The sequence below is a fragment of the Bos javanicus genome, chromosome 22 (genome assembly GCF_032452875.1).
Source record: "Bos javanicus breed banteng chromosome 22, ARS-OSU_banteng_1.0, whole genome shotgun sequence".
Classification (NCBI taxonomy): Eukaryota; Metazoa; Chordata; class Mammalia; order Artiodactyla; family Bovidae; genus Bos; species Bos javanicus.
This window is the reverse complement of record NC_083889.1, coordinates 3,099,339-3,123,759: the sequence shown is the minus strand read 5'-3', so window position 1 is coordinate 3,123,759 and position 24,421 is coordinate 3,099,339. Positions and strand designations below refer to the sequence as shown.

General features: G+C 41.7%; 1 pseudogene; it reads right to left on the bottom strand.

The window, feature by feature from the left end:
* Positions 1-2,056: 2,056 nt before the first annotated feature.
* Positions 2,057-22,503, bottom strand: LOC133234967 (small ribosomal subunit protein uS2-like; annotated as a pseudogene).
* Positions 22,504-24,421: the final 1,918 nt, after the last annotated feature.

Here is a 24,421-nt window from a genome sequence, read left to right as displayed (position 1 = left end):
ATCTTTGCAGAAGAAAGAACAAAAGACCCGGAGAGGTCACAGGTATGGAAGCTGACGGCAGACAGGCTCGAATCCTCTGGGGAAGCAGACAAGAGCAGCGGGCTCGGCAGCTCCCTGAGGCCAGTTCCCAGCTGTTCAGGTCTAGGCCCAGGACTTTTTCTATATTAGGCTGATTATATCTATGGTCACATTATACATCTATGGGAACTTCTGCCTAATACCCTTCTTCTCAGGCTAGTGGCAATGGACAAGTTTACCCACCTCTTCTCCTTTTTTTTTTTTTTTCCTTTTTCTTTTTGGGGCTTACAATGGGCCCTCCTAGTCATTTTTAAGTGTACATGTCAGTGATATTAAGTACATTCATATTATTGTGCAAACACCACAACCATGCATCTCCAGATTCCTTTCATCTTGCAAAACTGAAATTTTGTTCCCATTCAGCAATAACTCTCATCCCCCTCCACCCAGCCACTGGCAACCCCCATTCCACTTTCTTTCTCCTTTACAACAAAAAGTCTACCATTTCCCCCTGTGCCCCAGCCTCTAGGAACCACCATTCTACTCTCTGTTACTGTGAGTTTGGCCTTTCTTTTCTTTTTTCGGTAAAACTTTACTTATAAGATCATGCAATATTTGTCTTTCTCTGTCTGGCTTATTTCACTGGGTATAATGTTCTCCAGGTTCATCCATGTTGTCATTAATGGAACAAATTTCTTCTCAGACTACAATATCCCATTGTGTGTGTGTGTGTGTGTGTGTGTATCACACCATATTGCCTTTATATATTCATCCATCGACTGACACTTAGATTGTTTCCATATCTCGGCTATTGTCAATAGTGCTGCGATGGACATGTGAGAGCAGACATTTCTTTGAGGTAGTGATTTTCTTTCCTCTGGATATAGACCCAGAAGTAGAATTGCTGGATTGTATGGTAGTTCTTTAAAAAAATTTTTTTTTGCAGAACCTCCATACTGTTTCTCATTGGTAACCAATTCACACTGGCTGTACCATTTCACATTCTCATCAACACTGCAAAAGGGATTCTTTTTTCTATCCTTGCCAAGGCTTGTTATTTCTAGTCTTTTTGATAAATGCCATCCTAAAAGGTGTGATTTGTATTTCCTTGATGATTAATGATGTTGAGCACCTTTGGTTGTATCTGTTAGCCAACTGTGTCTCTTCTTTGGGAAAAGTCTAAACAGATCCTTTGCCTGTTTTTTAATTGGGTTTCGGGTTTTGTTTGTTTGTTTTTGCTATTTAGGTGTAAGAGTAATATTAACATTTTATCAGATACGTGGTTTCAAACATTTTCTCCCATTCCATAGGTCGCCTTTTCATCCTGACTGATTCTTCTGCCATGTAGAAACACTTCCATTTCATGTAGTCCCACTTGTTTATTTTTGCTTCTGTTGTCTGTGTTTTGGGTGTTACATCCAAACAAATCACTGCCAAGACCAATGTCAAGGAGATATTCCCCAATGTTTTCTTCCAAGAGTTTTATAGATTCAGAGCCTACATTTTAAGTCTTTTAATCCATTTTGAGTTGACTTTTGTGTATCGGGTGAGATGAAGGTCCAATTTTATTTTTTTACCTGTGGATATTCAGCTTTCCAACACTACTTATTGAAGAGATTATTACTTTTCATATTGTGTACTCCTGATAATTTTGTTCAAAGTCAGTTGACTGTATTTGCAGGGGTATATATCTGGGGTCTTGATTCTGTTTCACTGATCTATCTGTCTGTTTTTGTGACAATACCATACTATCTTGATTACTACAGACCTCTAATACATTTTGAAATCAGGACATATGATACATCCAGCTTTGCTCTTAATCAAGATTGCTTTAGCTATGTGGGGTATTTTTGTGGTTCTGTATAAATCTTAAGACCATTTTCCTATTTCTGTGAAAAATGCAATTAGAATTTTGATAGAGGTTGAGGTGAATCTGCAAATCACTCTGGGTAGTATGGACATTTTAACAATATTAATTCTTCCAAACTATGAGTATGTGATAGCTTTTTCTTTCTTTGTGCCTTCTCATTTTTTTTTTTCCTTTCAACATTGCTTTCTTCAGGCACAGAGAGCGCTGCATGCCTAAAGACCAATCTGCTACCTCCCTTTGAGTACACCTCAGAGCTGGAGCGGTGCATTAACCCTGAAATTCCTCATCGGTCACTGCCTTCTCAGCTGCCGCCTGCTCTTCCCTTTCAGTCTCTTCAGGATCTCTGTAGAAGCAGAGATCAGGCATGACCTCCCGTGGGTGTTCATGAGACATGGTGCCACACATGTGCAGAACTTCCCAGGCGAGCATCCACCCACATCAGCCCCCCTGAGGGCGTTCCCTTGTTGTTGCATGGGATGGCAATGTCCAGGGAGTGCCGAGGAAAGTCGGAGTTACACAGTAGTAGGTAGGCAGGCTAACAGGGAGGTTTCTGTGAGAGGCTGGTGGGCAGCCCTGGGATCAGTAACTACCAGAAGCCTTGGCTCCTGGTAGGCTGTCTGAATCTGGGTAGTGAAGGTTCCAGGGATGAAGCAGCCAGCAAAAGGAGTAGCTCCAGTAGCAGCAGCATCCTGGAGGATATGACACGGTCACCAGCTGGATTTTCATTGGCAAAAATGGCACAAGCTGCTAACAGAAGTTCCTCCCAGGTTCTCTTCAGATTCATGATGGAGATGCCACCATGCTTCCTCTTGTAGATGTACTGTTCCATTTGGGAGTCAAGGTAGGTGCCACATAAGTGGGTTCCTGTTGCAGGGAATTTGAGGACATCCTGTTCCTTCATTTGCAGGACATCAAGGACTCCTCCCCTTTAAGTTACAAGGGGGAATCCAGAATAACTCTGTATGGACCCCTGTCTGGGTAGCATGGAAAGGTGGGAGTGACTATTACTTTAGCTAATTAATAATGTCTTTTCAGCAGCACATCAAAAGATCACATATCATAATCAAATGGGATTTATCCCTGGGATGCAAGGATGGTTCAACATATACAAATGAATAAATGTTATTACAATACATTAACAAAGTGAAGGATAAAAATCACATAATCACAATCACTGCAGAGAAAGTACTTGGCAAAATTGAGCATCATTTTGTAGTAAAAATTCTCAATTAATTAGATAAAAAGGGATTGTACCACAACTTAATAAAAGAAATGTAATAATAGGTCCACATCTAACGTCATACTCAATGGTGAAAAGCTCATAGCTTTTCCTTTAAGATCAAAACTTGATCTCAGGGTACCTGCTCTCTTTGTTTCTATTCAATGTGGTAGAGAAAGTCCTAGACAGAACAATTAGGCAAGAAAAATAAATAAAAAGGTATTCATTTCAGAAAGGAAGAAGTACAATTGTGTCTTGGCTATCGAATACATGATCTCATATATAGAAAACCCTGAAGACACCACTAAATATTGGTTAAAACTAATAAACTCAGTCAAGTTGCAGGATGCAAATACAACATATAGAAATCAGTTGTGTTTCTATACACTGAAAACAAGCTATCTGAGAAAGAAATTAAGAAAGCGATCCCATTTACAATAATATCAAAAAGAATAAAATGTTTAGGAATAAATTTAACCAAGGAGGTGAAAGAGATAGGAGAAGAAGCAACTCCACTAACAACGCAAACACTTCTCTTCTTGTCTTGAATACGTACATGAACCTTGGACCTTGTTGGCAGCAATCTTATGAAGGAGAGAAAACAAGCAAGAACATGAAAAGCCCATATAGGAAAGACAGAATGAGAAGACAGAAGGCCACTAATGCTGTCTTTGAAATAAAGGTTCAACCCTAAGTCCAGATTTGTGCTGTAACAGTGAATAAGTGCTGAGCCTCCATTAGTTTATATTGCTATGTCACCTGCAGCCAAAAGCATGCCTAACTCACTCACCTGCCTCCATAACACCAAGTCTATAAGGATGCCTCAGGAAAAGCTACGTTCTTCATGCCTTGACCCTCAGGCTACTGTTAACTCTTCAAATTCCTTCCTGGGATTTTTTAAACTGAACCTAGAAAGAAAAACCAGTCCTCTCACATGCCTAAAGGCTTACAAATGTTAAACCTGGGTCTCCAACAGCATTGATTTTTGCACTGAACAGGATTACTGTCTACAGACAGAAACATAACTGTCAGTGTGCATATAAAGGAAGCATGGAGGTCAGTTCAGGTGGGCCCCAGTTCCCTGGTGCCAGCAGCTCCTGAGCAGCTGCACTGCTGCCCTTCCTACAGTTTGCTGGGCTAACCATGCTTCCAAAGTGAAAGCGATAGTCACTCAGTCGTATCCAACTTTTTGGGACCCCATGGACTGTAGTCTGCCAGGTTCCTCGTCCATGGGATTCTCCAGGCAGGAATACTGAAGTGGGTTGTCATTCCCTTCTCCAGGGAATCTTCCCGACCCAAGGAACAAACCCAGATCTCCTGCATTGCAGGCAGATTCTTTACTGTCTGAGCCACTCTTTGAGTTCCCATAAATCCCTCCTTTGACTAAACTAGATTTGAGTTAGTTTTCCTTAATTTATAAACCCAGAATGCAAGCTATGTATTTCAAATTCTTCCAAGAAGAACTTTCTTATAAGTTTTCCATTAAGCTAACATGAGAAGTACAAATTTTCCACAGTTTTCCATAAGAAAAAGGTAGAGCTCATCTTTTCCCTTAAATCACCCTGGGAAATGCTATGATTATTTTGCATTCAAATTCTACCTCTAATCTTAGCAGTGTAGTGACCTTGGGTAAGTTATATAACCTCTCTGGACTTCATTTTACTTATCTCTAAAGTAAGGATGACATGGACTTCCCTGGTAGACCGGTGGCTAAGACTCCATGCTCCCAATGCAAGGGACCTGGGTTTGATCCCTGGTTGGGAAATTAGATCCCACGTGCTGCAACCAAGAATTTGCATGTTGTAACAACAACAACAAAAAAAATCCTGTATGCTGCAACTAAGACCCACCCAGCCCTGCCAAATAAATAAATAATGACTATTTTAAAAGTTGTTCATTGAAACAAATAAGGATGATAAACTGTAACTAACTCAGAGTGTTTCTGAGAATTAAACAAATCAACACCTATAAAAATTTAGAATGATATGAAGTAACAAATATAAACTAATATTCTTGGGCCTACATCAAAATCCTGAAAATAATGAGATACATGATCCATGAAAAATAATAAGTGATCTTTCAGCTATAGGTCCAACAAATTAATCTTTTAAGAATCTACTATTTTTGTAGCACTTCACAGTGCTTAAGCAGCTTATAACTGTAATCAGAGGCTTCCCTGGTGGCCCAGATGGTAAAGAATCTGCTTGCAATGTGGGAAACCTGGGTTCAATCCCTGAGTCAGGAAGATCCAACTGTAATCAACCTGTGCTATGCTGTGCTGTGCTTAGTCACTCAGTCGTTTTCAACTCTTTGTGACCCCATGGCCTGTAGCCCGCCAGGCTCCTCTGTCCATGGGGATTCTCCAGGCAAGAATACTGGAGTGGGTTGCCTTGGCCTCCTCCAGGGGATCTTTCCAACCCAGGGATCAAACCCAGGTCTCCCACATTGCAGGTGGATTCTTTACCATCTGAGCCACCAACGACGCCCTCAGTTCAGTTCAGTTCAGTCACTCAGTCGCGCCCAGCTCTTTGCCACCCCATGAATTGCAGCACACCAGGCCTCCCTGTCCATCACCATCTCCAGGAGTTCACTCAAGACTCACATCCATCAAGTCGGTGATGCCATCCAGCCATCTCATCCTCTGTCGTCCCCTTTTCCTCCTGACCCCAATCCCTCCCAGCATCAGAGTCTTTTCCAATGAGTCAACTCTTCGCATGAGGTGGCCAAAGTACTGGAGTTTCAGTTTTAGCATCATTCCTTCCAAAGAACACCCAGGGTTGATCTCCTTTAGGATGGACTGGTTGGATCTCCTTGCAGTCCAAGGGACTCTCAAGAGTCTTCTCCAACACCACAGTTCAAAAGCATCAATTCTTCAGGGCTCAGCTTTCTTCAGAGGCAAGTAAATCAAAGATTCAGGAAATCTGTATCATCTGTCCACTAGGGTATAACTAGAACTTGAACCCAAGGTTGTATGAATTACAAGACTCAACTTCTTTCATAATACCATACAGCCTCAGGACAAGGAAACATTCAAACTTTTGGTTCTGAGCAGTAAACTAAGATGATTACAGTAGACAAATAAGGCCTAAGATGATATTTTAAAACAAAAATTAAGCCCAGACAAAATGACCCTTGAAGAATCTCTTAATTCATCTATAAATGTCTTGCACTTATTTCCTTGAAAGCACAAAAGCCAAGAATTGATTCTTTTAGGTTTCATTTTGTTTTGTGTTTTAAAAAATCTTTGAAGGAGGGCATACATGGAACCCCATGGGGCAAAGGGACATCTTTTGTAAGTTCTACTTCTGTTGAATTTGTATAGCTGAATTTGTACCAGAATAACATGTGATATTACTTCATGGTGACCACTGTTTAGGATGGCACTGTCTTCACTGAAGAGCGTGGCTGCCCACTCAGGATACAACCATTCAGCTTCCCTCCAACCTTCGGGAAGGACGAAACAGCCAGCTCAAGGTCAAGGAGAACAAAAGAGAAAAGTACAAATGTTCAAATATTTCTGTTTTCTCAAAAGAGTTAAGTAATTACATATTTGCCTTCTCACACAATGGACTGCCTTCACACACCTTTAGGTTTGAATAAATTTTGAGATTCTAGCTAATACTGCCTATAGAACACATAGGTTTTCTAATCACCACTCTGGCTCAAAATCCCACAAATCATAACAGGAGAAAAAGATTTAAGGCAAACAAAACAAAAGAAGAGAAGAACAACAATTAAATTTTGAAAGCGGGAGAAGAACCGAAATGAGCAGACCAGAGGAAATGTTTCAGCAGTGAGGAAACCTTCTCCAAGAGGATTGTATCATGAGCTCCCAAATGACTCAGGATGGGGGACAATGGTTATGAATGAAAGATGTTGGTAGGTAGAGAACAAGGAAATGGCTGAAATCCAAAAAACAACCAGATCACCCAGGCTCCCTCCATCAAATCCTTTATGCTTTCACCCTATCTCACACACCCAAGGGCATCTTCTTGGCAGGAGTAACAAGAGCTCCAGGCCTGCCCACCTCTTGGAGCCCCAAATATTCACAGAACACACCTATGCAGTCTTAACCCCATCAAAGTGAAACTCGGCCAGTGGTGTCCAACTCTTTACAACCCCATGGACTGTAGGCCACCAGGCTCCTCTGTCCATGGGATTTTCCAGGCAAGAATACTGAAATGGGTTGCCATTCACTTCTCCAGGGGATTTTTCTGAGCCAGGGATTGAACCCAGATCTCCCACATTGAGGGCAGATTTTATACCATCTGAGCCACAGGGAAGTCCAGACCCCACCAAACTTGGGCTTTATCCTCCCATTTAATTGGATCTTTACTTTCTCACTGCAGCATCCCCTGGAAACATTTTATTCTTCACTGCCCTGCACAGCTGGTCTGCAGACACTCATTTCAGTCTTACAGCTGACGCAGAATTTTCTGTCTTTTGCTACCTAGCAACTTGGGTGAAATAGAATTTAATATCCTATCACACTTACATAATCAAATATTATAGGGCTAAATGCTGGCTCTCAGAAACATCATGACACACCTGTAGTAGGAGAAGTGTCTGACTTGGGGTGAAGGAAAGAGCTAAATCCTTATTTTCCAAAGGAGAACATCAATATAGATAATGAAAGTGAAAGTGTTAGTCGCTCAGTCATGTCCAGCTCTTTGTGACCCTATGGATGGTAGCCCTCTAGGCTCCTCTGTCCGCGGATTCTCCAGGCATGAATACTGGAGTGGGTTGTCATTTCCTTCTCCAGAAGATCTTTCCACCTCAGAGATCAAACTTGGGTCTCCTGCATTGCAGGCAGATTCTTTACGGTCTAAGCCACCAGGGAAGCGCAAATATATATTTATTTGGTTGTGCTGGGTCTTAGCTGCAGCATGTGGGATCTAGTTCCCTGACCAGGGATCGAACCCAGGCCCCCTGCATTGGGAGCTCAGAATCTTAGCCACTGGACCACCAGGGAATCCCTCAGTAGATAATACCCCAAACTAAAAACTACATCAAGAGATGGGAGTGTACACCGAAAGATGAATGGATAAAGATGTGGTATACACACACACACACACAAAGGAATACTATTCAGCCATAAAAAGAATGAAATAATGCCATTTGCAGCAACATACATAGACCTAGACATGATCATATTAAACGAAGTAAGTTAGAGAAAGACAAATACCTTACGATATCACTTACATGTAGAATCTAGAATATGACACAAACAAACCCATCAATGCACAGAAATAGACACACAGACACAGAGAGGAGAGTTGTGGTTGCCAGTGGGGAGCAGAGTGGGGAAGGGCAGGACTGGGAGTTTGGGATTAGCAGATGCAAACTGTTATGTATAGGATGGATAAACAACAAGGTCCTACTGTATAGCATAGGGAACTATATTCAACATCCTGTGATAAGCCATAACAGAAAAGGATATTTTGAAAAGAAGGCATGATCTGATATATATATGCGTGTGTGCATGCATGCTAAGTCACTTCGGTTCTGTTTGATATAAGCACAATGTTGAAAATCAACTCCACCTCAGTGGTACTTAAAAAAAGAAATGGGAGTACAAACTTGATTTTTGGAAATATAGAGGTAAAACAGAAGAAAGAGCTCCAAAAGCTGGACGCAGCTGCTCTGGGGTCCGGGAATGGAGTGGAGAGGGCTACTGTTTGAACGATGAGTTCTGCACAACTGAGTGACTTTAAAGTTACATGTAACCTTGAAAAAATAAAAAAATCAGACAAAAATAAAATACATAGGGAGGAATCTGTTCCCTCTCCTAAACTGCTAACTTCATGTTCAGTTTCGCTTTCACTTTACAAGGGTAAGTCACGTCACGATGTCAGAGTTCAGTTCAGTTCAGTTCAGTCACTCAGTCATGTCCGACTCTTTGCCATCCCATGAACCGCAGCACGTCAGGCCTCCCTGTCCATCACCAACTCCCAGAGTTCACTCAGACTCACATCCATCGAGTCAGTGATGCCATCCAGCCATCTCATCCTCTGTCGTTCCCTTCTCCTCCTGACCCCAATCCCTCCCAGTATCAGGGTCTTTTCCAATGAGTCAACTCTTCATATGAGGTGGCCAAAGTACTGAAGTTTCAGCTTTAGCATCATTCCTTCCAAAGAAATCCCAGGGCTGATCTCCTTCAGAATGGACTGGTTGGATCTCCTTGCAGTCCAAGGGACTCTCAAGAGTCTTCTCCAACACCACAGTTCAAAAGCATCAATTCTTCGGCACTCAGCTTTCTTCACAGTCCAACTCTCACATCCATACATGACCACTGGAAAAACCATAGCCTTGACTAGACAATCCTTTGTTGGCAAAGTAATGTCTCTGCTTTTGAATATGCTATCTAGGTTGGTCATAACTTTCCTTCCAAGGAGTAAGCGTCTTTTAATTTCATGGCTGCAATCACCATCTGCAATGATTTTGGAGCCCCCCAAAATAAAGTCTGACACTGTTTCCACTGTTTCCCCATCTATTTCCCATGAAGTGATGGGACCAGATGCCATGATCTTCATTTTCTGAATGTTGAGCTTTAAGCCAACTTTTTCACTCTCCTCTTTCACTTTCATCAAGAGGCTTTTGAGTTCCTCTTCACTTTCTGCCATAACGGTGGTGTCATCTGCATATCTGAGGTTATTGATATTTCTCCCGGCAATCTTGATTCCAGCTTGTGCTTCCTCCAGCCCAGCGTTTCTCATGATGTAATCTGCATATAAGTTAAATAAGCATTTCTGCTTTATTGACTATGCCAAAGCCTTTGACTGTGTGGAAACTGTGGAAAATTCTGAAAGAGATGGGAATACCAGACCACCTGACCTGCCTCTTGAGAAACCTATATGCAGGTCAGGAAGCAACACTTAGAACTGGACATGGAATAACAGATTGGTTCCAAATAGGAAAAGGAATCCATCAAGGCTGTATATTGTCACCCTGCTTATTTAACTTATATGCAGAGATGTCAGAGTGGTTAACCACAAATGCACATTTTAAACAAGTTTGAGAAATCCACACAAAAACATTATAAACTAGGAGATGACGCGTCAGTCCATAAAGTCTTTCCCAAATGGATTCTTTCACACGGTGAGATCCTCTAATAGATCTAAACCGATTCAACCAATTTTAACTGTAATTTATACACCTCTTTACAGCAATATATTCATTGAAGGTAGAAAAGGAGGTGTTCAAACTTCAGCTCCCACACTATCACACTGGGGAGGATGACATTATGTGAGATTACCACATTAAGAAACTTGAAACAGTTGCTGCTTATACTTCAATCAAAATATACACTTCTCAGTATTTTTCTGAATGAGGCGATCTATCCATTATGACACCACTTAAAGCTTGTGGGTTAAAATGAGTACTTTGTGAATGGTTTCTCACCTTTAGAGCAGTTCTGAAACACAGAGTCACAAGCATTATCAGAAGTGTGATCAAACTCCCTGAGAACTACGGCAAATAACGGGCTTTAGTGAAGCTGACTGTTGAAACCTGTGTTCACTGTCACATTCAGCTATTTCCCCCACATCCACAGAGACTGTCCTCAGATCACGCCTTGTTTGATAACTTCTACCGCCTGGGATGTGCTGAAGATGTTCCAAACACTCAGATTTGCTTTTCATTACATCACAGTGGTTTTTGCTTCCTGTGTTTAACTGTTTAAACATAGGTTTCAAATGATATTTTTTTCACCACAAAGGAACACGTGTCTAAAAGTTCACTGCATGCACTCACAAGATTTCCCATGTACATTTTCATAGATTTATGAAGATGCCTGGAACTACTGAAATCTCTGGGCATATGCCAACCATGGACACCAAATTTCTACTATGAACTCAGATTAAAATTCAGAACTGCACACAGACTAGTTTACAGAAAGTTCTAAATCCTGTCATCAATTTTATTCTTTTTATACTTTTAAGAAGGCAAATCATGTAATATTTAAATCTAGTTTTCACAAAATTATATCCAGCCTCAGATAGTGATTGAAATAATCGAAATCATCGTTTTTAAATTGAACTGAGATTAAACCGTTTCAGATAGTGCCAGTATGGATTAGCATGATAGCACATTCATCATCATGTACTAATGGCTCTATTCAGATATATGGTGTGTGTGCTCAGTCGCTCAGTTGTGTCCAGCTCAGTGACCCCATGGAATGTGGCCCCCCAGGCTCTTCTGTGCATGGAATTTTTCAGACAAGAACACTACAGTGGGTTGCCATTTGCTACTCTAGGAGAATCTCCCCAACCCCAGGGATCAAACCCACATCTCTTGTGTCTTCTGCATTGGAAGATGGATTTTTAACCGCTGTGCCACCTGGGAAGCCCCCATTCAGATATATTACAATTTTATCTCCATATCAGTGAATTCTAAAAACTTACAACAGAAAGAGTTTTATAAGGCTTTTGCATTATCCCATACATGTTTGAGACTGCACAAGAAACACAGTATTTTTTTTTCCTTATAACTTTATCCAAGTGTACTGGGCTGTCCCACACATACATATAGGCTTATAAAATCATTCTCCTAATCAGTGATGAAAATGAATAAAATCAATTAATACAACACTGTAAATCAATTCAGTTCAGTTCAGTCAATCAGTCGTGTCCGGCTCTTTGCCACCCCATGAATCGCAACACACCAGGTCTCCCTGTCCATCACCAACTCCTGGAGTTCATCCAAACTCATGTGCATCAAGTCGGTGATGCCATCCAGCCATCTCATCCTCTGTCGTTCCCTTCTCCTCCTGCCTTCAATCCCTCCCAGCATCAGGGTCTTTTCCAATGAGTCAACTCTTCGCATGAGGTAGCCCAAGTATTTGAGTTTCAGCTTTAGCATCAGTCCTTCCAACAAACACCCAGGACTGGTTTCCTTTAGAATGGACTGGTTGGATCTCCTTGCAGTCCAAGGGACTCTCAAGAGTCTTCTCCAATACCACAGTTCAAAAGCATCAATTCTTCGGCACTCAGCTTTCTTCACAGTCCAACTCTCACATCCATACATGACCACTGGAAAAACCATAGCCTTGACTAGATGAACCTTTATTGGCAAAGTAATATCTCTGCTTTTTAATATGCTATCTAGGTTAGTCATAACTTTCCTTCCAAGGAGTAAGCATCTTTTAATTTCATGGCTGCAATCACCATCTGCAGTCATTTTGGAGCCCCAAAAAATAAAGTCTGACACTGTTTCCACTGTTTCCCCATCTATTTGCCATGAAGTGATGGGACCAGATGCCATGATCTTCGTTTTCTGAATGTTGAGCTTTAAGCCAACTTTTTCACTCTCCTCTTTCACTTTCATCAAGAGGCTTTTTAGTTCCTCTTCACTTTCTGCCATAAGGGTGGTGTCATCTGCATATCTGAGGTTATTGATATTTCTCCCAGCAATCTTGATTCCAGCTTGTGCTTCCTCCAGCCCAGTGTTTCTCATGATGTACTCTGCATATAAGTTAAATAAGCAGAATGACAATATACAGCCTTGATGTACTCCTTTTCCTATTTGGAACCAGTCTATTGTTCCATGTCCAGTTCTAACTGTTGCTTCCTGACCTGCATATAGGTTTCTCAAGAGGCAGGTCAGGTGGTCTGGTATTCTCATCGCTTTCAGAATTTTCGACAGTTGATTGTGATCCACACAGTCAAAGGCTTTGGCATAGTCAATAAAGCAGAAATAGATGTTTTTCTGGAACTCTCTTGCTTTTTCCATGATCCAGCGGATGTTGGCAATTTGATCTCTGGTTCCTCTGCCTTTTCTAAAACCAGCTTGAACATCTGGAAGTTCACAGTTCACATATTGCTGAAACCCGTCTTGGAGAATTTTGAGCATTACTTTAAAGTAAACCAATACAATATTGTAAAGTAATTAACCTCCAATTAAAATAAATTTATATTAAAAAATAAAGTAAATCAATTACACTTCAATAAAAAATAGATGAATAACAACAAAAAAAAAGAAAAGCAGCAAAATCAAATCAACAATGAATGATACATCATCATTATCATAATAACACCAACACCAGGCTCTGGTCCCACGTTTCTAGCATAAACCTGAAGGCATGTGTGTTAGTCGTATCTGACTCTGTGCAACCGCACAGACTGTAGCCCTCCAGGCTTTTCCGTCCACGGAATTCTCTAGGCAAGAATACTGGAGTGGGTTGCCATGCCCTTCTCCAGAGGAACGTCCCAATCCAGGGATCGAATCCTGATCTCCTGCCTCGCAGGCAGATTCTTTACCATTTGAACTACAGGTAAGTCCCAGTCCCATAAATGATCTCCTTGGAGCTAAAAGAAGATAGCAAAATTGGTCATTAACCTAGCTTCCTGAGAAAGTGGTGCGGTGTAACTAGAATTTGAGAAAGTGCTAAAATGTGTCACCAGCATCTCTCAAGTATAAGGCTCCAGTGAGAAAGTGAGTAAGAAAGTCCCAAGAAATGCCTCTTGGAATGAAGTCATCCTCCTTCTATCCACAGCATTCAGGCCGTAGATCCTTATCAGGAAACACACTCCAGGTGCCATCAATGAACTTGGGGACAATGAGCTTTGAGAACAGCCAGCTGAGCAAGGATGCAGTGCGTGGGCCCTCTTCCGTAAGTCCCCATGCCTAGAGCATCGCTGCACCTCCCTTCTCACTCATAGGAGGCCTATACCCTCCCAAAGGAGGAGAAGCCTTGGAAACCCAAAGGGCAAGGAAGGCAAGGATGACTCACGAACATGATCCCTCAGGTGGATAAACCAAGTGATAGAAATGATATGATAACACAGACAGATACCCCAAAGGCAACTGATAAAATTCAGCAATCATTCCCAATTAAAATACTTTTCAAATTGTTATAGTTGCTACTTCTCTAACATAACACCCTTAATACTGAGAGTTTAAAGAAACCTCATTGAAAGGAAGATTGGGGGAAAAAAAGAAAGATGAAGGTTAGAAGTGTCAGGCAATTCAGAATAAGAAAATGAAGTAAGTGGCAAACATGTTTTGGAGGTTGTTGGCAACACGTATCAAAAGGCCTTTTACTAATCATTTCCATGTCTAAGATTTTATCCTCTGAGATAAGCCACCAGAGGTGTGCACATACATCTAAGGGCCTATCAAAATGGTAGATGAGACAGGTGTAAACACAGAAAAAAGCAACTGTAAAGGAATGTATGTGTGTGTGCCAGCTACGTGTTAACAGTAAGCAGCCATTAAAAATGTCACCAATGCAAAGGAAAGTGATTGCAAAGGGGCGGAGTATATTTCAGCGATGGGAAAGTTCTGTATCTTGATTGTGGTGGGAGTTATACAACTGTGTACATTAAACACACTGATAAGACTATACATTTTTAAATGAGTGAATTTCATTGTATATAAATGATAACTTTATAAAGCTGATTTTTCAAAAGGAGTCTAGGTATAGATAGGGCTTCCCATTAGAGTGGCAAGTGGAAAGTTGCATGGAAGATTTTGTAGATGCAAGCAAGGGTGAAGAATGGGAGTAATTAATGAAATCAACCTACTGTGTTAGGTTTGATTATAATAGAACCTACCCACTGCCAGAGCTTAAAAATTTGCCATTAATAAATAATCTGTTGCTTCAAATTAAATGTCACCCAAACTACATAAGGATATGAATTAATGATTACTATACTTTAAGTAAAATAAACTGAATAACACTACGCTCTTTATTCTGGTAAAAAAAAAAAACACCACATCCATCTGTGCACAGACATGCATAAAACAATGTGCCTAAATTTTGAACAGGCAGTAGTATAAAATTATAAGCAATTTCCAACCTTTATATTACCTAAGTATTGTCCAATATTTATCTAGAATAAACACATATTCCTCCTAAATTCTAAAGAAATAATACATTTGAAGTGTTTAGGAAGTGTCCCAGTAGGAGATCTGTCGCAAGCTCAAGAGGCACGCTAGAATCTGGTCAAGTGTCAATGAAAAGGCTTCCTCCAAGTGACACAACTGATACAGGGGCAAAAATCAGATTGCAATGAGGACCGAGCGCTTGGAGATTCTTGGTAAACCAGGAAGGAATCATCGGAAAACACACAAACACAGAATAACAGCTAGATCATGTTGCCAGCAAAGAAAGACCGTTACAGGGATCTATCAAAAAGGGAGTGGGAAGCAACCTGAATGTACACCACCAGACAAACAGGTAAAGAAGATGTGGTACATATATACAATGGAATATTACCTAAACATAAAAAAGAATGAAACAATGCCATTTGCAGCAACATGGATGCAACTACATAGAGCTATAATAGAGATATAGCTACAGCAGCTATAATAGAGATGATTATACTACACAAAGTAAGTGAGCCAGAAAGACAAACATCATGTATCATTTACATGTGGAATCTAACAAAATAATACAAGTGAATTATTTAGACAAAGGAAATAGACTCACAGAAACAAATTTATGGCTACCAAAGGGGAAAGTGGAGGGAGGGATAAATTAGTGAGTTGGGATTAAACTATACACACCACTAGAGATAATCAACAAGAAAGGAGTACGTCAAGGCTGTATATTGTCATCCTGTATATTCGTCAAGGCTGTATATTGTAATCCTGTATATTCATCGAGGCTGTATATTGCCCCATATATTTAACTTATATGCAGAGTATATCATGAGAAATGCTGAGCTGGATGAAGCACAAGCTGGAATCAAGATTGCTGGGAGAAATATCAGTAATCTTAGATATGTAGATGACACCATCCTTATGGCAGAAAGTGAAGAAGAACTAAAGAGCCTCTTGATGAAAGTGAAAGAGGAGAGTCAAAAAGCTGGCTTAAAGCTCAACATTCAGAAAACGAAGATCATGGCATCTGGTCCCATCACTTCATGGGAAATAGATGGGGAAACAATGGAAACAGTGACAGACTTTATTTTGGGCTCCAAAATCCCTGCAGATGGTAATTTCAGCCATGAAATTAAAAGACATGCTTCTTGAAAGAAAAGTTATGACCAACCTAGACAGCATATTAAAAAGCAGAAACATTACTTTGCTAACAAAGGTCCATCCAGTCAAGGCTATGGTTTTTCCAGTAGTCATGAATGGATGTGAAACTGGACTATAAAGAAAGCTGAGCACCAAAGAATTGATGCTTTTGAACTGTGGTGTTGGAGAAGACTCTTGAGAGTCCCTTGGACTGCAAGGAGATCCAACCAGTCCATCCTAAAGGAAATCAGTCCTGAATATTCATTGGAAGGACTGATGCTGAAGCTGAAACTCTAATACTTTGGCCACCTGATGAGAAGAACTGACTCATTTGAAAAGACTCTGATGCTGGGAAAGATTGAAGGCAGGAGGAGAAGGAGACGACAGAGGATGAGATTGTTGGATGGCATCACCAAGTCAATGGATGTGAGTTTTTGCAAGCTCCAGGAGTTGGTGATGGACAGGGAAGCCTGGCATGCTGCAGTCCATGGAGTCGCAGAGTCAGACACAACTGAGCAACTGAGCTGAATTGAACTGCAGCGTACAGGGAACACTGTACTCTGTAACGGCCTATTCATTTTTAAATGGGTGACTTTTACTGTATATAAATGATAACTCTATAAGGCTGAATTTTCACAAGGAGTCTAGGTATAGATAGGGTAACTAGTAGAAAGTTGCATGAAGATTGTGTAGATGCAGGCAAAGGCGAAGATTTGGAGTAATTAATGAAATCAACCTACTGTATTAGGTTTCATTACAATAGAACCTACCCAATGCTAGAGCTTAAAAAATTGACATTAATAAAGAATCTGTTGTTTCAAAATAAATGTCACCCAAACTACACAAGGATATGAATTAATGATTACTATATTTTAAGTAAAATAAGCTGAATAACACTATGCTGCTTATTCTGGTAAAAAAAAAAAAAATCCACATCCATCTATGCATAGACATGCATCAAACGAGCTTAAGTTTTTAACAGGCAGAAGTTTTAATGGGCAAAAGAATCTGAAAAAGAATAGCTAGATCTATACGTATAACTGACTCATTTGGGTGTATATCTGAGACTAACACAGCACTGTAAATCAGTTATGCTCTAATAAAAAATTAAATGCAAAGAAAGAGGGTGTGATGGTCATCCCAGATTCAAGTGTCCAAAAGCCAGCAGGAAGGATGGCTTGGCCGACTATCCCACACCTTATCCTATTGACCAGGGCCACCTCACTGGTCCAAACATGCTCAGCACAGACAAGATGGTGAAGGGCAAGGCCACCAGAGGCAGGCACCAGACGCAGGGCAGTGGTCGTGTCCTTTGCACTCATGCATCCGGCTGCAAGCCTTGGGAGAACTGCAGCTAGAAACCTAGTGGTAGGGGCCCGCACAAGGGCATGTCCACACGATCCTTGATCACCATTCAGAAAGCAAAGCACGGCCGTCATGGTGAAGTTCAACACTCACACAGCATAACCCTGCAGCTTATAAGCCTCACCTATTGGGAGAAGAAAAATATGCTTCCAGTAGGCATGTCTCTCTGTGCACAGAAAACAAGGCACTCAAGCCAGAGCAGACATGTAAGAAAGTGTGTTCTTAGAGGCTAGACAGTGCCGTCTGAAAAAAAATGGAGAGAGAGGTTTAAACAAAAGGTGGAAACTGCTCCCAAAGGCCTCTTGTCCAGAAAACAGACTGGATTGTTCAGAAAGGCTCCTAGGAATTTTATGAAGATCTAAAGGGTAAGACATTTACTCAGCAAAAATATATGTATACTTTAAAACTTCCTAGTCCCGGTTCATCTCTTGTTCATGAGTTCTAAGAATGGCATTCCAAGAATAGAGGTGAAACTCTTGAGATCAAAAAATGGGGCCAAAAGTCTAACATGCTTTCAAACAAGTGAGTTATATTTTTTAGTTTATAAAAAGGAAGTGATCTTTTTTTTGCATGCTGGTGTACAATTATCAGCTTCCCAGGTGGCCCAGTGGTAAAAAAATCTTCCTGTCAAGCAGGAGATGCGGGTTTGACCCCTGGGTTGGAAAAGTCCCCTGGAGGAGGACAGGGCAACCCTCTCCAGTATTCTTGCCTGGAGAATCGCACGGACAGAGGAGCCTCACCGACCACAGTTCGTAGGGTCGCAAGGAGACACGACTGAGTCACAGAGTACACATGCATGCGTGGAAAAAGCAAGCGAGTTTCAGCTTGCGTAAGTGACTTAACCTTTTTCTACATATTCCTCCCTCCATTCAATGCTGAAGTCCTCATATATTTACATCGCCCATCAGAGCACTTTCTTTTGCAATGGTCTACGACAGACATAGAGGAAAACAACAGAATAGGAAAGACTAGAGATCTCTTCAAGAAAATTACAGATACCAAGCGAACATTTCATGCAAAGATGGGCTCGATAAAGGAAAGAAATGGTATGGACCTAACAGAAGCAGAAGATATTAAGAAGAGGTGGCAAGAATACACAGAAGAACTGTACAAAAAAGATCTTCATGACCCAGATAATCATGATGGTGTGATCACTCACCTGGAGCCAGACATCCTGGAATGTGAAGTCAAGTGGGCCTTAGGAAGCATCACTACGAACAAAGCTAGTGGAGGTGATGGAATTCCAGTTGAGCTATTTCAAATCCTGAAAGATGATGCTGTGAAAGTGCTGCACTTAATGTGCCATCAAATTTGGAAAACTCAGCAGTGGCCACAGGACTAGAAAAGGTCAGTTTTCATTCCAATTCCAAAGAAAGTCAATGCCAAAGAATGCTTAAACTCCCGCACAATTGCACTCATCTCACATGCTAGTAAAGTAATGCTCAAAATTCTCCAAGCCAGGTTTTAGCAATATGTGAACTGTGAACTTCCAGATGTTCAAGCTGGTTTTAGAAAAGGCAGAGGAACCAGAGATCATTGTGCCAACATCCACTGGATCATCAGAAAAGCAAGAGAGTTCCACAAAAACATCTACTTTTGCTTTATTGACTATGCCAAAGCCTTTGACTATGTGGATCACAATAAACTGTGGAAAATTCTTCAAGAGATGGGAATACCAGACCACCTGACCTGCCTCTTGAGAAACCTATATGCAGGTCAGGAAGCAACAGTTAGAACTGGACATGGAACAACAGACTGGTTCCAAATAGGAAAAGGAGTCCGTCAAGGCTGTGTATTGTCACCCTGCTTACTTAACTTATATGCAGAGTACATCATGAGAAACACTGGGTTGGAGGAAGCACAAGCTGGAATCAAGATTGCCGGGAGAAATATCAATAACCTCAGATATGCAGATGACCCACCCTTATGGCAGAAAGTGAAGAACTAAAGAGCCTCTTGATGAAAGTGAAAGAGGAGAGTGAAAAAGTTGGCTTAAAGCTCAACATTCAGAAAACGAAGATCATGGCATCCGGTCCCATCACTTCATGGGAAATAGATAGGGAAACAGTGGAAACAGTGTCAGACTTTATTTTGGGGGGCTCCAAAATCACTGCAGATGGTGATTGCAGCCATGAAATTAAAAGACGCTTACTCCTTGGAAGGAAAGTTATGACTAACCTAGATAGCATATTAAAAAGCAGAGATATTACTTTGCCAATAAAGGTTCATCTAGTCAAGGCTATGGTTTTTCCTGTGGTCATGTATGGATGTGAGAGTTGGACTGTGAAGAAAGCTGAGTGCCGAAGAATTGATGCTTTTGAACTGTGGTGTTGGAGCAGACTCTTGAGAGTCCCTTGGACTGCAAGGAGATCCAACCAGTCCATCCTAAAGGAGATCAGTCCTGGGTGTTCATTGGAAGGACTGATGCTAAAGCTGAAACTCTAATACTCTGGCCACCTCATGCGAAGAGATGACTCATTGGAAAAGACCCTGATGCTGGGAGGGATTGGGGGCAGGAAGAGAAGGGGACGACAGAGGATGAGATGGCTGGATGGCATCACTGACTTGATGGACATGAGTTTGTGTGAACTCCAGGAGTTGGTGATGGACAAGGAGGCCTGGCGTGCTGCGGTACATGGGGTCGCAAAGAGTCAGACACGACTGAGCGACTGAACTGAAGTCAACTGCACAGGACAGATGGGCTTCTCCACCCTGGCACTGTGGCATTTGGGCTGGCTAACTAATTGTTGTGGGCAATGTTCCTGTCCATCACATGACGTTTACAAGCATCCCAGGCCCAACCTACTAGATTCCACCAGCTGCCTCCACTCCTGTGGCTGTGACAACCAGAAGTGTGTAAGGGGAAGGGCAACCCACCCCACCTGCATTTGAGAACCACATACTTGGCCGCATTTTGACCACACATGGGATATTTCAAAGTCTGGATAATATAGACCATCACTGGGGACTTCATAAACCTCAGTGAACTTGCTTAGAATCGAATTTAAAGAGAATAACAACATGCTTTTTAGTTTTCTGCTGTGATTTAACCTAATTTGAGGAAAATGTAAAATTTACCAGAGGGTGTGTTGAAGGGTAAGTCTTTTATCATAAAAATAAGACCATCTCATAAATTTTACAGGAAGTTTCAGTCATTCCTTTGTGTTTCCACAGCTGGCAAGAAAAGTAGGACTAGGCTAGAAGGCAGAAGTATAAAATCCCGTTACCAAGACAAACCAGTGCATAATTAGCAGATGTATGTTATGTTAGAATGAGCGTACCTATATATCACCAATGGATTCTCCATTATATGCATGTAAGAGTGTTCTGTTTGGTGAAAACAGCCACCAAGTGTGAATAAAGGGGTTACTGCCCCAAAATTATTCCATGGAAATATATTTAAATCTTGATTCTCTTGCTCTAATCTGTATTCATCTCTCTCTCTTTTTTTTTTTAAGATAATTTTTTTGGCTCTAATATACACTTCAGACCCTAAGCACCTTCTGAGACTTTTGCCTTCAGACCTTTACATCATTCAGGGGCATCTTTCAAGATGCTAAAAAATTGTATTCCTTCACAAATCACATTCCCTTGATTTTTATACTCTAAACATCTAATCCTCACCTATCAAAACCTTTCAGTTTAGATTATTATAACATTTATCATCAGTTATTATTCATTACTATTGATTCAGAGAAACTTTTAGCTATTTGGGTTACTTCTCAAGTTTTTTTCTCTCCTTCTTTCTAAAGCCTGAATTTTTATTTTCCACCCTGTACTCTTCTTTTTTTTAAGTTTATTTGACTTTTTCCAATTTATTATCTTTTCATTTATTTTAAAAATTTATTTAATTGGGGGGTTTATTTTATGTATTTATAAATTTAACTAATAAAGTAATAAATGTAATTTATTTTAACCTGAGGATAACTATGTTACAATATTGTGATGGCCTCTGCCATGCGTCACCATGAACCAGCCACAGGCATTCTTGCGTCCTGAAACCCCCCTCCACCTCCCTCCCAACGCCCTCGCTCCAGGTGGTCACAGAGGCTGGCTTAGCTTTTAACTGGAGCATAACTGATTGACAATGTTGTGTCCGTTCTGGCCGCACAACGATGTGAATCAGCTGTATGTATGCATATATGGCCTCCCCGGGGAGAAGCCCCCTCTCACTGCCCCCATCCCACCCCACCAGGTCATCACAGAGCACTCAGCTGAGCCCCCGTGCTGGCAGCCGCTTCCCCCTAGCTTCCAGTTTACACGCGGGAGTGTGTATGTGTGAGTGCTACTCTCCCAACTCACCCCACCCTCCCCTCCACCACCCCCATATCCTCAAACCTGTTCTCTGTGTCTGCGTCTCTATTCCTGCTCTTCAAGGGAGTTTCGTCACACCCTGTGCTCCTCTTTTCCATACGTTCCTCTCTCAGGAAACTTAGACACACTGGCAGTAAAAGCACTCCTCAAGCAAACATTGTTTATGGAGTCCGTCCTGAGAGCACAGCCCCGGATCAGGGGCTGTGATGCAGGAGGTGTGCAGATACAGAGGTTCTGCCCTTATGCCTGGAACGTAGGTTCATTCAAAATGTCAGACGCTGTTTCCAGCACAGGGGTACCTTAGTGGAGCCATCCCCATGCTCCACACACAGCCTCTCCTCTGAGCTGGAACGTCCAGGCAGCTCGTCACTAGGCAAGGCGTGTGGGCTCCTGGTCCAGACCTTGGCTCCATCACTGACTGTGGAGCGCGTTGGGTGTGTTACCACATGTCTCTTAGACTGAACCTTATTAAACAGCTGGTTTAGGGCTATCCTGACCTACAGCAATCATTACAGCAACCTCACATGGTTCAATCTAATAAATAATGGGGACATGGTCATATCAACATTTCCAGGATCACTGCAAGGTTCAAATGAATTAATGAAAGTCAAGCACTTAAATCATGCCCAGTCCATAATGAACAAGCAATACAAATTTATTATCACCATGACCATTTTCTGATACTCATGTCCCTCCACGAATTTGAACTTCCTATGGAGAGGCCTCTTTCTCACTCACCTCTGAATTTACCCATATCCCTAACTCCTAGCACAGTTCTATAGTAGACAATTCATACATGTGTGTAGATGAAAGAATAAACAAAGTGTAGCTGCAGAGTGAGCCCGAAGGTTGGAAGGATTTGCACCAAGCAGACGGCCCATGAAATCAGCAAGACTCAAATGTGCAGAAAGGACCAGGGATGAGCATGTTAAATGATGTGAGGGAGGGACATGTACAAAGTATGGGAAGAATTCCATGCAGGCTGGCCAGGGCCCCAGCCCTACAGGATGACCTGTGAGTGGGGAAACAAGGCTCCTCTCTGGGCCTCTGTAGACAACAGCCTTCCCTTGCTGAGGATCAAGAGCCTTGGGCAGTACACACCCTCCCTACACAATCATCCAGAGTGGCCCTGAGGTGGCTCCCTGAGAGGCAGAAGAGGATTTCATCTTCTCAGCAGGGAAGACTCAGGACCTGAATCTCCCTGGTAAGTTGCCTGCTGCCATCAGCAAATACTCTACTCAAGGCTCCAGGCTTCCTCTCTGCCTCCAGACCCCAGATAACAGAGCAGTACCCCAGAGAGTTTGAATCTCAACTCTGCTGCTTATGTGACCTGGAGTAAGTGAAACCTAACCTCTCTGTGCTTCGGTTCCCTCACCTGGAAAAATGGAATGCTGACACACGCCTCACCGCTGCCATAAGGAGCAGGCTGAGAAGCAGGCCGTGAGACCCTCAGCCCAGGCCAGGCCCCGCAACGCCCAGTGAGGGGCTCTGAGTACCACAGACATGGCTAGATGATGTTCCCTGTATTTCCGATATGAGGCATTTGGAAAGCTAGCTGTTTGAAATGAAAATAGCTCTTTATGCTCCTTGGAGATGGGGAATTGTACATTCTCACACTTTAAATGACCTGTTTTATCGAGTACAGGAAGTTGGTGCTACGTTTTTAGCTAATAAATACTAATATTAGAACATTTTTGAGGAGCAGAAACTAGGAGAAAGCATTTCAATTTTATATATGTTTACAATTGCACAGCCTCTTATCCTTGAGAAGGATTCCAGAAGAAGGTTAGGATTCCTTTGTTCAACTTACAAATGGAGCAACTGAGGCTCAGAAAGACAGACAGGCCGGCTGGAGGGCACGCAGAAATAGTAGTAGAGCCGACTGAAGCAAGTCAGGTATTGAGGAATCTGGAGCTCATATAGTAAGTGACAACCAAGAACAAGAATTCAGTGTTACGGACACAGAAGGAAGTATATAGAATGTTGGAAGGACAGGACCCTTGCATGTGAGCAGATTTGAAGCTTTAACTTTATTCCCTGCAAGATTGCTCCTCCTTTGGCTGGGATTAGATGTGACCTACTGCATTCAAAGGCTTTTCACGTGGTGCAGTGGTAAAGAATCCTCCTGCCAAAACAGGAGACGCAAGAGACGCAAGTTCGATTCCTGGGTCAGGAAGATCCTCTGGAAATGGCAACCCACTCCAGTATTCTTGCCTGGAAAATTCAATGGACAGAGGAGTGTGGTGGGCTATAGTCCATGGGATCACAAAAGAGTGGGACACGACTGAGTGACTGAGCACAACACATAGCATTGTATACCTGTGGCGGATTCATTTTGATATTTGGCAAAACTAATACAATTATGTAAAGTTTAAAAATAAAATTAAATTAAAAAAAAAAGAAAAAAAAAAAACAAAACACCACGTTATGAAGTGTGTGTGGCCTGTGCTCCATGCTCACGGACCATAATTCTGGAAATATCCACCTACCCTCATGCTCCCCAGTCTCCCAACACCAGGAACCCTGAGTGTGATGATCAGTTTTATACGTCAACTTGTCTGGGCTGCTGTACTCAGTCATTGAATCAAACTCTATTTTGGTGCTGCTGGAGAGGTATTAAGTAGATGTGGTGAACTTAGAGGATATTATCCTCAATGATGTGTGTGTTAGCC